Source organism: Periophthalmus magnuspinnatus, chromosome 7 (assembly GCF_009829125.3).
Source record: "Periophthalmus magnuspinnatus isolate fPerMag1 chromosome 7, fPerMag1.2.pri, whole genome shotgun sequence".
Taxonomy (NCBI): domain Eukaryota; kingdom Metazoa; phylum Chordata; class Actinopteri; order Gobiiformes; family Gobiidae; genus Periophthalmus; species Periophthalmus magnuspinnatus.
The window spans coordinates 5,592,886-5,610,475 of NC_047132.1; the positions used below are offsets into that span (position 1 = coordinate 5,592,886).

The following is a 17,590-nucleotide window of genomic DNA, read 5'->3' on the forward strand; positions in this document are numbered from 1 at the left end:
AATGTTCCGTAAAATAACCTGTCCCCGTCCCATTTAGGTGGTCACAATGCTCACATTTTAGTGCTTTTTCACCTTCGAGGCATTCAAAGCGCTTTACGCCAAAGAACTACTCACCCGTTCATGCACCAGTGTATGCAGACACTGGCAGGGGTGGTCAGTTAAGTGTCTTGCCCAAGGACACAACGACAGTATTCATCTGTGGGAGCTGGAATCGCACCGCCGACCTGTGGGTCACCGGATTTGACCTCTTAATAATGTTGAGAATGGGAATCAGACCGCCAACTTTTGGATCAGTGGACAAACACTACCAACTGAGCCACTGTCGCCCACATTATCAATTAGTCATGATATTTATAATGTTGTCCTTTTTGGCTTTGTTTGTTTTTGGTTAAATGTCTGTTAATGAGTTTTAAAAGGTAATTTGTTTGACATTTTGGCTTACAACTGATGATACATTTCAATGATTGCAATAATTATGATTTGTAAGTTTTATACAACACTTTATTATGACAGTTGCTTTACAATTCCGTGCATTATTCATTCACTCCATACACGGTGATGGGAAGCTACTATTGAAGCCCCAACAACCCTAGACTGATGGACGTGAGGCTGCCAAGATGCGCCATCGACCTCTCCAACCCACATGCACACATCACATTCACACTAGGAAAGCTGGGTGAAGTGTCTTGCCTAAGGACACAACAGCAGTATGCACTAAAATGACTAGACTAGAGTCATTGCTGCCCCACTGTGCCACCTGATATCCCTAGCTGTCTCCCATTCAAATACTAACCAAGCCCAACCCTGCCCAGCTTCAGAAATCAGACAAGATCAGGCATTAAGGGGTATTGTTTTGAAGTACGTATGGAAACCACCAATTGCAATCAATGATAATGAGAGGGAGAGACGCAATCCCACGTTGCTGTGCGCTATCGCCAGGCATGAGTAACCAACCATTGTCCAGGGAATGCTATGTCTAAGGTCCAGTGTTGCTGTATCCAATTACAGGAGATCCTTTAATGAGAATAAGGCAAAGCATGGCACTTGAAAGACTAAAAGAATCCATAATCCAATAATAAAACTACATGTGTTGTCCATGAGGCTGGTGTATGTGTACATTCTCTCTGTGATTTAACCAGTGCGATGTAAAGTGCACCGACTGGTAACAACATCACGCTGTTACCCAACATGTTATTGGCTAATTGCAGTATGATTCACAGAGCTAATAGAAGCAGGGGCCTTATTTGAAAACCTTCATTTTTCTGCTGTGTACTTTCCTCCCTTGGGGACATAAATAGGTAGAGGAAAGATCCAATTATGTTCACCAAGAGAGAGTTCCCTTTTAACGTGATTGTATCTGAGAATCTGCACATCGGGCCCGCCGGCTCTGTCAGCTCGCCAATTTATGATCATCTCCTCCATGGATTTTTGCAGGGTTTTGGAGCAGAGCGTTGACCTTTTATTTGTCCTCGTGGGGTGACATTTATTTCCCTGATGATTTCTACTCTTGGTGTTATTCAGCAAGACCTCTTAAAGTTTCCCAAGCTAATCAGGCCTGATTAGAGAAGTGTGTGTTATAGTAGAAGCGATAAGGTGTTTGTCATCTTTGGAGGCTGCTACTGAGTTGGAAGCATCTCTGCTTTACTTTTCCCTTCTTTCGACTCACTTTGGCAGTTTCATGGTGTGTTTTTAAGGGCTGTGAAGTAGGACTGAGAAAATAATGTCTATGGAACCCAAGTGATCTCCTTAGACTTACAGGTTCAATCTCATATTTTTGTTGAAATTGAGTTGTTCATATACTCTTGTTCTGACATATCTTCTATCTTTTCACTTTAACAAGATTTTCGGTGCATTGTTTAGGTTTATATCAGCAGAAACCCATGTCCCCCTTAAATTGTGCTGATATTTAACCTAAATATCTCAGAATTACCCAGTACGTAGGCAGAACTGTATAACTCTAAGAGGATGAAATCACTATTTGGATGGTCATTTTACAAAGGCTGCACTTCATTAAGGAAAAAGTACACATTATTGCCCATATAGAGAAACTTGTCCACTGCATTTGACTCATCCTTCAATGCCACTTGGGCAAACTGTCAGGAACCATTGGTGCCATGGTGCAGCAGACAGGGACCCATCTCCAGATCTTGAGCTAGGCTTAGTCAGGACTACCTTAGCTGGAGGATTTTACTTATAAATACATGTTTTAAGTATAACGTACAGTATGCATTCTGTATGCATTCAGTATGCATTCTAATCTCTAGTCTCTAGTCTTCAACCTATGGATCCAGTCTCCATGGGGTCTTATATAATATTTAAAACCTGCTAATCCTGTAAACCTATATGCAGGTACTTAAAATGCATGACATTCCTCTTTCGTAGTTGGAATAAGTTCACATTTTAACATATTTATTTTAGTTCATATTTCTCTCAAATGCTAATGCTTAAAATACTCACTCGGAATTGAATCTTTTGAAAAACTAATTGCAAATCTAATCTCAATTGCAACAAAAATCCTATTTGATGTCCATAATTCGTGGGCTCCCTGATGGACATTTCGTCTCCTCACGTGTCTACTGCTACAATTAATCATCAGCCGTTGTCTTGCTTGAGTCGGGAGTAAAATAGAAAAGGTCACTTGCATCAATCTTTCAGTTTAGTTTAGCGACTTTTTACAGACGCCGATAAGGAAATCTTTTTTTATCACAACTTCGCTGAAAGACATACAGGACAGAAACTTTGCGTCTTCAGTGAGCTGTTTTTGTGGCGAACAGTTGGAGATGGTTCTTCGGTTTCTCTGTAGATTGCGTGTGATACAATTACATTAAAGCTATTAAGTCTAATGAATCATGAAATGGACTGTTTTGCCAAGATTGAAGAAGAAACTCTCTCGGAAATAGAATTCACTTAAGTCCTTATGTTGGCAATTAGAGAGATTCAAATGCCCAATTATGATGCAAGGGTATGCGAGTTACTGCGTTAACCACCGTCATAACTGCCTGGGCCAACCTACGCTACCAAAATACACTACCAAACTCTAGAACAAATGGTAAAATTTAACTATCTCTTAATTGAACAAGCTTGTAATTTTTCTTTCATAAAGCCAATTTGGTAACGGTTGTTTCTCTAAAAGTAAAACAGTTTCGAAATTGTAATGTATGATGATATCAAGCGATTTTACAGTTACCAATTAATTGATTAAAGATAAGAGGATGAGTTGTGTGATTTTGTGGGACATGGAGAGGCACTCAAAAACAGAAATTTAAACAGATAACAGGCTAATCATGTTTTTACAGTATTGCATTGTTTTTTTTCCCTATTCCTATTCCTATTTCCTATTGCATTGTTTTTTTCTATTCGTTGCTAATGGTCTTTACTTTTCACTGATTTCAGCTTTATGTTTTTGTTACAGGCTATGATATTTTGTTTTGAATTGTTAGTTGCCATGGGAACGGTGTTTTCCTAATTCTGAAACCCAGGACGCTCAAAAAACACTACTCAAGGCCTACCTTTCTCGAATTCATCTTCTTATGTCTGTGTAATTGCTCAGTCGTCCAGGTATGATCCATAGCAAAAGAAATATCAAATTCTGTCAACTGGACGAAAACGTTTTTTTTTACCTAAAACTCTTCTTACCTAGAACTCACTTTGTATTACTTTTAATCCTAGACAATCCTGCTGTGCAAACTTGGCACCCCCATCATTACTATTATTATTACTACACAACCCAGACGTACAGAAATCTGCTTCAGGTAGTGAGGAAAGTGTGATATATCAAAGCCATCCATCACAGAGGACCATTAGGGTGGTACTCTGCTAATGACAATAAATTAATCCAATAACTGGTGAGCTGTGTACTGCACCCGATCGCTGTCACTGATAATTCATTTGCAGCGCGGCACCGTGGATCAAATCCTTCAGCTCCGGGCATCTATCAGCTTGTTTATGTAAGAGTCGGACAGCTGTCAATATTGTTCTTTCAGCTCCAAATGATTCTGCTGCAGCCACTGTTCACTGTTTTGATGTGAGAATAATGAATTAGAATTGGAGTTTTGATCATTTACTCCTGGCGCTTTGATGTTGTTTTGTGTACTGGCGAAACCGAGAAAGATTATTTTTTATGCAAGAAGAAGTACCGTTAAATATTTACGATTTTTAATTTGTGAAACATAATTAACTAAACTTTTTACCTGGACTAAACGAGTTAAAGTTGCTTACAGTGAATAATGCACAATACACACGTACGTTTTCTGGTTTACTACCTGCTTGTTTCCATGGAGATGCTACTATCTTGTACTATCTCCTCCACGAAAACAAGAAGGTGACCTCATTAAGCCAAGTTACAGGTCAGATCTGTGGAAAGGCATGTTCACTCACATTATGAATACAGGTTTTCAAGTGAGATACATAATGTTAATCCTAATTAATGCCAAAACAACACCACCTCCATGGAGATAGCAGTCCCTCCACCTCCAGATAAATGAAATAGTGCACTTTTAACAAAAAAACTAAACTGAAATGACTTAATCAGTTTGTAATCTCAATGCAATCTCTCATGTAGCAGGATCAGACCAGAAATAAAACCAGAGCCTGATTAGGACTTCACTTTATCTAAACCAGGTCTAAAGACTCCGCCAGAACAAACTACAACATGAGAACCACCGTGGAAGCCAATTATGTCTCCTCTATAAGCTTCAATTCTGATAATACATGTTTTTTTTTTATCTTGCAGATTCTTTGACCAAACCCATCCCACTGTGATAACCTCCTGCCACATTTTGACATTCAGGAACCCGGCTGTAAGTACCTAATCTCTTTGTATGACTTTATGTTCTTGCACATTGCATGCCCTGAGCATCGCAGATGTGTTAGGATCTGTCTGACCGGCAATGTATTGTGCAGCCGTGCCTCTGCCTCTGCCGTGGCCGTTCTCTTTAGGACGAGACAGATCATTGCACACTCTGTAACATGTCCCCATCCTGCAGCCAATGCCCTTCTCCCAAATGTCAAGAGCTTCTGGTCCAATCTAACAACCAGGCTGCCTCTGTCCCTTCACTGTTCACTGGCAGCAAAACCCAAGATGGTAATTTGTCTGTGGCTGGGTCCACAATGAAACTTTTCAGTATTAAAATGGAATAGGTTAGGGCACGGCAATATGGCAATAAAAGACAAATTGTGATGTCTTTCCCCTCTCCCTATTGATCAGCCTTTGTCATGTCATGATTTACAGATTACAACCAATCACAGTGAAGCATGAACTTTCACAAACACATATAGGTTTAGTTTGCATTTGAATTTAATATAAAGACACTACAATATATCACCCAGATGATTCATTATTCAGTTAGTGCTTCGTTTTAGGTATTAGTAAAATGGAAAATAGTGTAAAAGTAATTTGTATTTAGTTGGATCCAAGGGGCATACGTATATATTTTTTGTTTAATCATATAACTCAAGGCAAACACATTTCAGGCTAATTCAATAGATAGTACAGTGAGTGCATTTTAAGTGTTTATTTTCATGCTTATGCTTAAGGCTTACAGTTAATGAAAACTCAAATTAAGTGGTTCATAAAATTAAAATCCTCTTTCCTTTCAGCTTTTCCATTCAAGGTTCTTCATTATCTGCTATCCAACATTCAGTACCCTTAATATTAAATTGACACAACCCTCTCTATTCATTCAAGATTAGGTCTTGCACTAGAAGGATGATAGTACTTGGCCCTGTTTTTGTGTCCTTCGGCAATACCCTTCACCCACATTGCGTCTGCGTGAATGTGGTGTGTGCGTGAGTGCACTAAGAGCTCTAAGGGGTCGATGGCGTGAATGTAAATGTAAAGCACTGTGTTATATTCAATAATCATAATGAAGTCACGCAGTCATTATAAGCGAGCGTGTTTTGCTTTTTACATTGAACTCCTGGTTAAGGTTGGACTATATTGACCAAATTAAATCAATCGTTTTGATTTATCTCACACGATATTTTGACAATGTGCCTGTTAATGTCTGGAGTTTGAAGTCTGGTACAAAAACGTGTAAAAATATCACTTTATAGCCTTGTTTGGGAGATTATAGAAGCTGTTTTGGTCTCTTCATCTGTCATTTTAAAACATTTTGATATATTTCCAGATGGCTTGATCCCACAACTTAATTATCACATGCCTGTAGTTGTTAATTAATAATTTTCCGGGATATATTCTGTCAGCATTTCATTCTATCTATTATGAATGAGAGCATCCGTGCCACGCCACTGCAGACGCAAAAGCCTGATTGCATAATTGCATGTTTATGGATCCTCAGCAGCATGTGACTCTTAAATGTTGTGCTCAGGGCTTCCCCAGTTCAGTCATCTGTTCTTGAAAAGCTGTGCATGTGCCGCTGCTGCTGCTGGGGAGGAGGAGGGGACTCTCACTGCGGTATATAGGGAGCGATAAAAGGCGTGGACAAGACGCAAGTCCAGCCCAGCGTGAGGAAGATTTAGTGTTGAAGCAGGCGGCTCTCCTGTGTCACCTCCACACTCCGGCACTCTGCTGATTAATCAGAATCATTTACCTGAGTGATGGAGGCTGTGCTGCTTGGGGGCCTATAGGAGAGAGTAGACTGTGTGCATGTGATGTCATACGATTCTTAATAGCCTGTGGTTTAATAATAAAGTGAAGGACAGATCATTTTGAAAAAGGATGGAAGCAGACATGACTCCCATGAGATGAAACCTGAGATTGGTCAACAAGAAGGAAATGCAATGAGGTTCAGGCAAAATGGGAGGCGTGTGTGGGATTAGATGTCAACATGTAAGCAGTTGCATTCAAGAGAGAATTAGTGAATCGCAGTATGCCAGTTTAATCAAAATAGCATTGGAATGAGAGAGTTAGCCACAATTTTTACCATGCCATTCTTACCTGCCTGCATCACAGTGCTAAAGTATTGTCTTTTCAATGTTGTGACATTACATTAACATAACCTAGAATCCCCCGTGGACATAGCAGGCTGAGAGCATGAATACTGCTCTTAGCTGTTCTCAATGACAGCAGCAGGATGTGTCAGCCTCATTGTTTTTAGCATTGATCAGCTCCACCTATTAACGAGAAAACCATCCCCGGGGACTGGCAGAATACATTTGAATATATGAGGCTGTTATGTGTTGTCATGCTTGCTCAGGGTACATAAAGTAAAACTATGGAAAAGTGACATGTTTTCTGACCATTTCAATTACGGAAAGTGAATTTAGCTTTAATGAAATGATCTGTGATATTGTATTGATTATCTGCTCATTAATTATGTCAACGCTAGTGATTAGAGCAGACAGGGAAACTGTAAGAAAAATAAACCAATAACATAAAGGTAACATTAAAACAGGTTGCACAGTTATACTATTTTGGCTGGTAAAAAATAAATCTGCTAGGACCATTTGAGTAGGACCAGTCAGCATCAATCTATGTCCGCTGGAATAGTGAAAACTCTTTATTTTCATAATGGATGTGCTGAATGTGACTTTAAATGTTAAGATTTAATTTCAGTATATGTTTATTATGTTGAAAAAGTGATAGAAATAGTTTAGGACTTTTTTTTATCCCATTGCAAGTCTTGAGTCACATCTTGCACAATTTTTCATATCATGCATATTTAGGGCTACAGGTATAGTCACTAATCCGAAGGTTAGTGATTCGAATCCCGCTCTCGACATGAACATCATGGATCCACTGACCCACAGGTTTCTTTCTTTCTTTATTCTTTATTTGTCGGGGACCATGTACAAATTCCTTAAACTTACAAAAGAAAAGATGATTTGTACCAGATTTTGCTACTGCTGGTTTCCATCTGCAATGCCTGGTCAGATGAACACACATTAAAATACATATTTCATTCCTATTACATTATAAGACTAACAGTTCATCATTGACATTAACAGAAAAATACAATAAATATGTTGGTGGTGTGATTCCTGCTCCCACAGATGAATGCTGTCGTTGTGTCCTCGGGCAAGACCCCAGTGTCTGTGTGCACTGGTGTATGAATGTGTGTGTGAATGGGTGATTGGTTTCTTGATGTAAAGCTCTTGAGTGCCTTGAAGAGAGAAAAGTGCTATTTACCAAATGTATGTTTTCTTTTGTATAGTTGTGAAATCATTAAAAAAGAGCCAACAGTCCACAGTTGCCATGTTGCACCTTCTTACATCTGTGCCTCCAAATACTAACACCCACTGCAAGTTGCACAGGACATGATGTAAGAGAAAAGCTCTAAACCAAGAAAACAGCATGTAAACCTGGATAAAGCCAACAAACTAAGCAGCCAACTGTTTTATGTCTTCACTGCAAACATGTATTTCAAAGCTTAAAGGTCCCATATTACGCTATCTTCTGATCTATCTTATAATGTTTTCTCATCTAAAACAGACCTGGAGTTGTGTTTTGTTTCATTCACACATGTTTAACGCAAAAACCCTGCATATTTAAGCTGAGTTCTTCTCTCAAACTGAAAACACTCTTTTCCACCCATCATGTGGTAATACAGGAAGTGCTTCACTGTATTTTTGTAAAACTCCATACACCTTCATTACAGTCGTTTGGATAATTTCAGCCCTGGAATTGCCAATCTCTACTGAATAAAAGGTAAAATGTAGCTGTTAACTTGAAAACTACTGACTCACAAAGTGGAACAGAGCATTTTGAGCTTTGGAGATGTAGACATACTAATAATGAAAACATGTGTGAATGAAACAAAACACAACTCTAAGTCTGTAACAACAGTACAACATGGCTAAAAGCGTCAATTTCTAAGAGTCAGTTTTGCTAAATATAGGATATTTAAAGAAATAAACATCAGCCTCCAAAACATGATGTTATTGAGGTGTCCCTGTTGTCCCAAACTTATATATGTTATAGATATAGTCCTAAAAAGTCCCTGGTATAAACACATGGTGGTACATGTGATTTTATTCTGCATTCTGCTCCCTCCCTCCAGTCAATGACTGCTCAGTTTTAATTCATAGCTTTAAGCTTGTACGCTCGCCTCCACTTATTTTAATGTATTTAGAGTTGACTCCAGAGACTTGGCCTGTTTTCTTCAAACTAAAGCTTGTTTTTCTCAATGAAATGATGCCAGTGAAGACATTTGGCTATATACTATTTTAAAGCTGTCGTGAGATAGTCGTAAGAGTATCCATCTGTCAGCTTGTGTTGCTAATCATTATTGGTCTCAGCTGCACGTCCCTGTGGGAGAGGGGCTGGGTGCGTGCTGTGGGTTTTCCCTGCATACGATGAATCTCAGCGTGATCGATATCCCTCGCACTCTCAGAAACCGAATTCGAGCTGCCTCAGTTTCACTGGGTCTGAAATATCGTTTACAATGTCGAGCACAAAGGCTTATAAAGAAACGGCAAAAGCTAAATGCCACACCAATTGTCGATGAAGAAAGGATCGGAAATGGTTTATTTATTTGATTTTGTTAGAGAAGGCTATACAAGTTAGAAAATAGACTGGGCACAGGGAAGATTGAAGTGATAAAACATAGTATTGATCGAACCAAGAGGTGTGCCACAATTCCTTATCGCTTTATAGAACATGAGCTATACTTTTATTGCAGTTGCACATGTGACCTCTCCTTCAAATAATTAAGATTTCTAAATAAAGTACTGTATGCATGATTTCTTCACCTTCATTTGAATACAGGCATTATTTTGTCAAAAGTATTGCACCATTGATAGATTAAATACCAATACTGATACTAAAACTACTTACTCAGACACTTTCCTGATAACATTTCAAAATAATCTTGATCTACTGCATATTAGAACTAGTATAAGATCATGCACTATTAAAGAAACTAATATAATTTTATTATGAAAATTGCAATAAATTGTCTAAAATAAACACATTTTTTATTCATGTTTGTGGTATCAAAATCAGTATTGAGCCTAAAGGTTAATATACACTTCCTCTGTCCTCTGCATTTGACCCATCCTTAGGAACAACTGGGCGCTGCAGTGAGGCACCCATCTCCGTGATCTTATCGCTAAGCTCGGTCAGGACTTAGCTGGAGGATTGTACCTATGATGCATGAGAGAACCTGGAATGCATGAAGGAAATTCACCCAAACACGGGGAGAACATGCAAACTCCACACACCTGGGCGATCCGGGAATCAAACCTTGAACCTTTTTACTGTGAAGTATAAGTAATAGCCTCCTTGTTAGTATTGAAGTTCGAAATAGTCGTATTTTAACAATATTGTGAGAGACCCGATCAGTTGTCTCATTTGCGTCAGGAAGGGCATCTAGTGTAAAACTCATTTAAAACCCAATCGTCCCAGTCATGTATAAGCACCAACTCTACTTTATTCAACCCACAATCCGTGAATTTCAATTAATTTTAAAACCCGACTGTACGTGTTACCGCAGACACTGAACAAATTACTCTCCTCCCTTTTCTTTGCTCTTGTATGTTTGGAAATTACCCAGAGCCATCTTTCAGCCTTTCCATTTTCACTGATTGAGATTTTATTGATTTCTGGTTCAAGTGCTCGTTGCTGCCCAATAAGAGGTGATTCACTTAAGGGACAACGATAATTCTCGGTGACACACAGTAATACCCACAGGGCTCCCAACTGTCTGCCCGTGCACTGGTGTTAGGCAAAAGAGGCCACATCTTGTCATTAGGTAGGCTGATTTACACGTTAACAGCCAAAGCATGAAAATCTGTGATGAGTTAAGAGGTCTACTGTGAAGATAATGCTTTAGAATTATACATATATGCAGCTTTCATATATGGAGTGCGCTTATCAGACACAGACACTGACAAAGCACTTTCCCAACTATTTATCATATTGGAACATGATTCTGCAATGAAAAGAGGATTTACATGACCACTTTATGATAACTACACATGAATTACAACACAGACTGAAATAATATTAAACAAATACTTTATTAAGAATGATTCAGGCTTAGAAACTAAATACCCTAACCCTAAAGAGGTTAGGGTATTAAGTAAGTATTTACAATGTATGAATGATTCTTAGTTAACTATTTATTAATTATTAATTATGGATTTGCTCATACTTCCTTCCTTTTATTTTACTTACTGACTCCTTGTGGCCAGAGCCGGTATCCGTTTATACCGAGTTGGACTGTAGCACTTTCTAATTGCTAAAAATATTTACCAACAGCACATTTCTTCCGTGCTGCTAATAGGTGATTTTGACCCTGTTTCACAAATATTCCCGCTGTTATTCTTTGAACATTTGGATCCAAGGCTGCGTTCTTGTCATCAGTTTTTTTTTTTCCCCTCACAATTATTAAAGGCAAACCATGCATAAAATTGACTGTAGTGAATGAATAATGCAATACAACGTGTACAGAGCTAACTGTTCTGCTGGTATACGTCCAAATCTGCCAAGTTTTAGATGAGTATTTCTATTATTTATGTATTTCTATTCACTGATGTTCTTGAACTTTGCATTGCAACGTTGGACAATGCCATCGTGGTTACGTTTTTTTTTTCTACTTTTCTTATTTAAATGAACTCCTCAGATTCTCCTAGCAACATCTGTGATAGCCCAGTATTCAAAATGCCAACTCTGGATAACTAAATGTAAATATTAGCTTTGTCTGGAAGCTACCTGAACATATATTAGTTCAATTTAGATGCTCAAAATTGTGTTTGCAATTTCACATGTATTAAAAATTAATCACATTACTTACAATAGGTATACCAAATCAATGTTTATGAGTGTGATTATTACAAAGTCTACATTACTGTCCCTTGCCTGTGTCTGCTTTGCTCCACAGTGGTGGGAGTGGAGCAAGTCTAAGGACATAATTCTGATAAATGTGGCCAGTTATTGCTGTAGCATAACCACACTGCCAGTGACAGCCTTGTTTCTTTCATACAACTACCCAGAGACCTCATCAGCACTATGCTATATTTTGTTTATATACATCCAGTGTTGTTGTTAGCCTCACCATCCCAATAGCCCATTTAAGCCTCATATCCAGCTCTCTACTTTAAACAACACAGCTAGCAGCCAACCGCAAATAGCAATACCGTGCGATTTCTCTTATATGCATCGCAACCATGGACGCCAGATTGGTGCATACCTTGTGAGCGGCATCGCAAATCAGCTACCCGGCACGAGTAGTGTAGTGGAAGAGATGGAAGATGGAGAAAAAAAAAAGAAGAAGAGGATGAGAGGAGGAGGATGGGGGGGGGGATCCTTTCAGTGCAAAAGATAGAAAGAGTGTAGAGGGAGAGAGCGGGAGGGGGGGTGGGAGAAGAGGAGGAGGAGGGCACCGAGGCGAGCAGAGGTGGGGGTAGTCGCAAAGGATGAGTGAGAGCAAGTAGTGCTGCAGTGGCTCCAGCACGAGAGGGAGAGAGGGAGAGACTGCAGTTTGGTGGTGCTGATGGAACCGCGGTCCGGGGATAATATTGAGACGCTGTGAATTAAACCCCAAGTGCCTCCACGGTGAATGGGTTAGAAGCAGCTAGACGCAGGACAACATCAAAACGGCAATACTATAGAGCTGGTAAGAGAGTGGTTCAACTCTTTTCATCGATGCCTGGACAGTTCTTCTTAACGTAGAATTGCAGAAGCTAGTATTGTTTTTTCTGTATAGCTTGCCAGTCCGATCATCCGTGCATGTGTTACTTCCTTGTCCCAACTTGACTTACAGCACCCAAATAGTCGCTCTCGCCTCTCATAGTTTTTTTGCAATTTGTTCGGTCACGTTGTGTTGTGAATTGGATCAGAGAGGCGTGGATCTACATTTCTACATTGATCACGCCTCATTTAGCCTGGCTGTTGGGTGTAGTAGCTCTTTTCCTGGAGAGTGTCCAGCCTGCTGACAGATGCTGCCCCTACCCCCATTTCAGTCTTTCTTTTGTAACAACCCCCCCCCACACAGTAACGGCACGCCACACCGAGGTACCACATCACTGTACTGTATACTGTACACAGTCTAAACAATCCCACGGTGTGTTTCGGCACGTTTTGGGTCGTCCAAGCATAGTTGTAAGTTGAGGAGAGGAGGGTGGCAGATGTGCTGGGAAGTATTGAGGGTGGGGATCGTTATAAACTGCTGCAGGATGCTGTTTTTTTTTCTGCTGGCTCCCACGGGACACGCAGTACAAGCAGCAGTGAGGTGACAGGACCAAGGACAAAACCTGTCGAGAGCCGATTGTGCCTCTGCAAGTGCTCAGTGCTGACGACCGCACTTCTGTATCAAACACTAATAGGTTTGCAATACTCTTTTCAAATGCATCTGTTTCCATACTGGGTTATTACAGCTCAGTTTAAGGCTCATCATATGCAGTCATGTCAGTGTTGCTTTAGTGAAGATGGCCTGCCTAGCTTAATCCTAACCCTTTTATCCGGTCTTGGGACTGGTACAAAGGGTTACCGCAGTTTGTGAGACCTTAGTGACAGGATTAATATTTAACAGCATACTTTTTGACACTAAATTAACACAGTTTTATAGTTGTAGTACAAACTAAAAATAATACTTAAAGCAAAATTGACTGTTGAGTGAGTTTTAAGCCCAGTCATAATGTTGTTACCTCCTCAAAGACATACCTGGAGTTGTGTTTTGTTTCATTCACACATTCATTCACACTTTGAATGCTCTGTTCCACCCTGTGATGTCATGAAGTGGTAGTTTTCAAGTTAACAGCTACCTTTTTAGTTTTGTTCAGTAGTAAATTGGCAATTCCAGGGCTGAAATGATCCAAATGATTCTAGTGAAGGTGTATGGAGTTTAAAAACACAGAGGAGCACTTCCTGTTTTACCACATGATGACATGACAAGGTGGAATGGAGTGTTTTGGGGTTTTTTTTGTTTGAGAGAAGAAGTCAGCCTAATTGTGCAAGGTTTGTGTGTTAAAGGTGTGAATGAAACAAAACACAACTCCAGGTCTGTTTTTGATGGGGAAATAACATTATAACATAGATCAGAAAATAACTTAATATGGGATCTTTAAGGAAGAAGCAAATGAGAACTGGTCAACAATGAATTCAGAGTTATAAAATACTACTTACTTTTTGACTGTACTCTTCCATTTGGACATTAAAATATACATTTTGTTGTGGGCTATGTAAATAATTTTAGAAGTGCAGTGCATTATAATGCCTTGTGAATTCCCGTTGTGACACTGACCAATGCAAAATTAAAGGGAATTGATTTTGCCATCACAGTTGAACTTGTCCCAGTTTGAACTTTTCACATTTTTCTACACTCACTGACACACACTGAATATTCAATATCCCTCTTTTCCCCAGTGTTTCTCTGAGCAGAAACCATCTTGATATGTAAAGCGTGTTATGTTTCCCAATAGTATATAATGAGGTAATTATCCAACTCTGTCGATGCTAGCGTACATTTTGGTTTGTGAAACATGTAGTTACTCAGGTTTCAGTAAAGTGCTTAACTATGTCAGGACATTGTGTGTATGTATCTATATATAGCATCCTGGAGCATGTTTACCTCTGCAATGCCCAGACTTCCTCTCTGTCCAATGCAAAGCTTGGCCTGTACAGTTTTTGTCAGAATCTAAAACATCCAGATTCGCTCATTAAGTCCATACCTGAGGCTCAGCTCTCAGTGGCACTCGCTGTGAGAAATACCTTCTCAGTCCCTCATACATAACTACCAAAATGAAAGATGCTTTGAAGTTCACCAATCTTTTTTTCTTTTTTCTGAATATTGGCAGCACCCTTCTCGACTCCAGCTGGTGACCGAATAGTTTTCAGCTGCAGAGGCTTTGACAGGCTTCTTATTACTCACTATTGTGTTCAATCAATAGATGTGTCCTATATAGGGCTGCCAATATATCAGAGAAATGATCACACCATCATCTAATCTATATTTTAAGAAACCAAATATAGTAATACAATAGTGATGTCTTCCATCACTATTGTATTACTATACTATACAATACAATACAATAGTGATGTCTTCCATCTGACAAAAATGGACACACTTCATTCCTTATTGTCTAAAATAAAAGTATTGCAAATTCATACTGTTTATAAAATGTTCTTACTTTAGTCTTAATTTCTTATACAATTAGTCCTGGTTTATTTTATGTTAAGTTGTGATTTTGACATTTGTCTACTTAAAAGTACACACTGTTTCATCATGGAGGATTGTTGGTTTATCTTGAATGTTCCACAGTATGGCTTTAAAGAAGACCTATTGTGCTAAATTGTGGGAAAGATGGACTGGTGCATTTTAGTTTTAGTTTTTCCTCAAATGATGCAGAAAAGAGGGAGCCACTGTCTGTGTGAACTGTCATGTATTTAGTTTGCAGATGACATTAGCAAGCAGCAGACTTTTTTTCATTTGATAAAAATGACTACAGAAAGCTGCCGAATCCTATCACTAATTAAGAAAATACAATTAGAGAACAAAGTAAGTACAGAGCTGTGGGTGTATGCTGGTGGCGGTGAAAACGGAGATTGATCAACGTAATGTGGTGCCTTGATAACAAGCGATTAAAGATTGCTAAAACCTGCACAAATCACTCTAAATACAACTTGGGGTGAGTAAATGGTGAGTGGAAGCAACTATAACATGGTTAAAAGCTCAGAAAAGCCAATTTTGCATGATAGGTCTGCTTTGTTGCTAAGAAATAAACCTTGAAAAACATGCAATCTTACAGGGGGCAGACTCACCTCTCCACACATCTGACCTGTAACTTGAACTGCTGGCATTAAACAGCTTGTTTCTGTGAAGAAAGATAAGTTAAATGCCATACTCTGGGACTTTCCAGGCAAAGCAGTAACATCTCCATGAAGGCTAACAGATGGGAGAACTTCACCAGATGAATTACATTTAATCAATAGTAAAAAGTTTTGAAAAAGCATCTTGATTGGGTTTTGCATGGAAGATATTTCAACTTTCAGCCAATTCTGATGGAGGGATTACACCAACACTGAACTTAATGGTGTAGTAAAACACAATATGTATTTCAATTGTAGATTACACGGTCTTTTGGTTCGTATGAGTCATTGGTTTTCCCGATAACGCCTACTAATGTTGTGATTGCTCAGCTGTTGTCAAGCCGCTCTCTCCAGGTGAGCTTCTGAGCGTGCCCAGTAGTAGCCCCCGGTCACGTGACACTACTGGCAGACACTGACACTATTAAATACAGATGGTGCCAACACTGGTCACAGCCTCCCACCAATGAGATACAAGGCTGAAGGATAATGTAAAAACAATTAGATTAGCAAGGTTCAAGCAGTATTCCAGGAGCACTGACATATGCTAATTGCTAATATACGAATCCCATTTCAGAAATATTTGAAATAGTAGAAGGAATAATAGAAGGAGTTGCAGGTCTTAGTACATAATTAGACCCCATGGAGACTGGATACTTTGTTCTCTGCAGAGGGCCTAATATTTGCTAAACAATTGCTACCTTTTTTAATTATTAATCGCTACTAAGTCTAGTTTTCATTCAGCTTTGATTCATCTGTCAAAAGTGAAATATGAACACTTGTGATTTGTTTTTTTATTCACTCTTACATGCAGGTGTTTCTGAATAACTGGCAATTTTGTTTAGAGTAGAGAAATGTAATTTTGGTTGTCCTCCATTATGCTTTGTGCAACACTCACAAAGTTAAACAGCACCTTTTAATCAGGAATGCGCAGGAAGTTTGAGAGCAGATGGTTAGGAAGGAAACACACTCAGTCATCGCAGAGGGTTTCCAATGACATCTCTCTGCTCGGGCTGGGTACGGGCTAAACCTGACAACACGACGTGCATTGCAATACAAGTTCCAAGATAGGAGACGTTGTTTGGGAGGTTTTCAGATACTCGGTTGAGGACAGAAGTCAGTTTTTCTGTATCAGTCGTATGTTATTTCTACTGTTGACCCACCTTCAAGTCACTCAAAGCGCTTTACGACAAGGAAGAACTCACCTGTAATTTTATCTGAAACCTAGCAATAGATTTTGTGTTCATTTCAACCAAAAACACGTATGCCAATGATGTATCTATGTGTTTGGAAAGGTTAACAAATACATTCACACAAGCTGTTATTTTCTTTAATCTGTTCTAAGGTTTGCCATAGCAATCATCCGCTCTATGTGCTGTGACATGCATGATTCATTTGTCTTTGTTTAAAGTCTCATGTCTCACCTTACACAACCCTTCTCATTTACATTGTATTTAGATTACTCTTAATTGTAGTGCTGTGACTGGATTCGTAAGTGTTCAAGTAAAGTGTTTGTTTTATAATGACAGCTTTGTTTTTTAATAAGAGCAGTGAGTACTCCAATTTGAACGCAGACAACAACTTTGAAAGCGCAGAGTGAAGACCGACCGATGCATTATTAAAGGGCACTATTTTCTGATCTCTGTTACAGTGTTGTTTCCTCATCGCAAACATATCTGGAATTGGTTTTGTTTCATTCAGTCATGTTTGGCGTATTTAGGCTGAGTTTCTTCTCTCAAAAGAACTGTTCCACCCTGCCACGTGGTAATACAGGAAGTGCTCCACTATCATTTGGATAATTTCACCCCTGTAACTGCCAATCTCTACTGAACAAAACTACCACATCATGACATCACAAGGTGGAACAGAGCGTTTTGAGCTTTG

At 39.2% G+C, this 17,590-nt stretch overlaps 1 protein-coding gene across 3 annotated transcripts in view; it reads left to right on the forward strand.

Annotated features, from left to right (window-relative positions):
* The first annotated feature begins 4,730 nt into the window (after window positions 1-4,730).
* The window catches only part of LOC117373414 (synaptotagmin-2-like), a 43,600-nt gene continuing 30,740 nt past the window's right edge, over window positions 4,731-17,590 (forward strand). For 2 of the 3 annotated variants that reach the window (XM_033969432.2, XM_033969428.2), the window contains exon 1: window positions 4,731-4,799. The gene's annotated coding sequence lies outside the window, so the exon portion shown is untranslated. Of the gene's footprint in view, window positions 4,800-12,355; window positions 12,519-17,590 lie in introns of those variants that run through there. The other variant, XM_033969431.2, reaches the window with a different exon arrangement.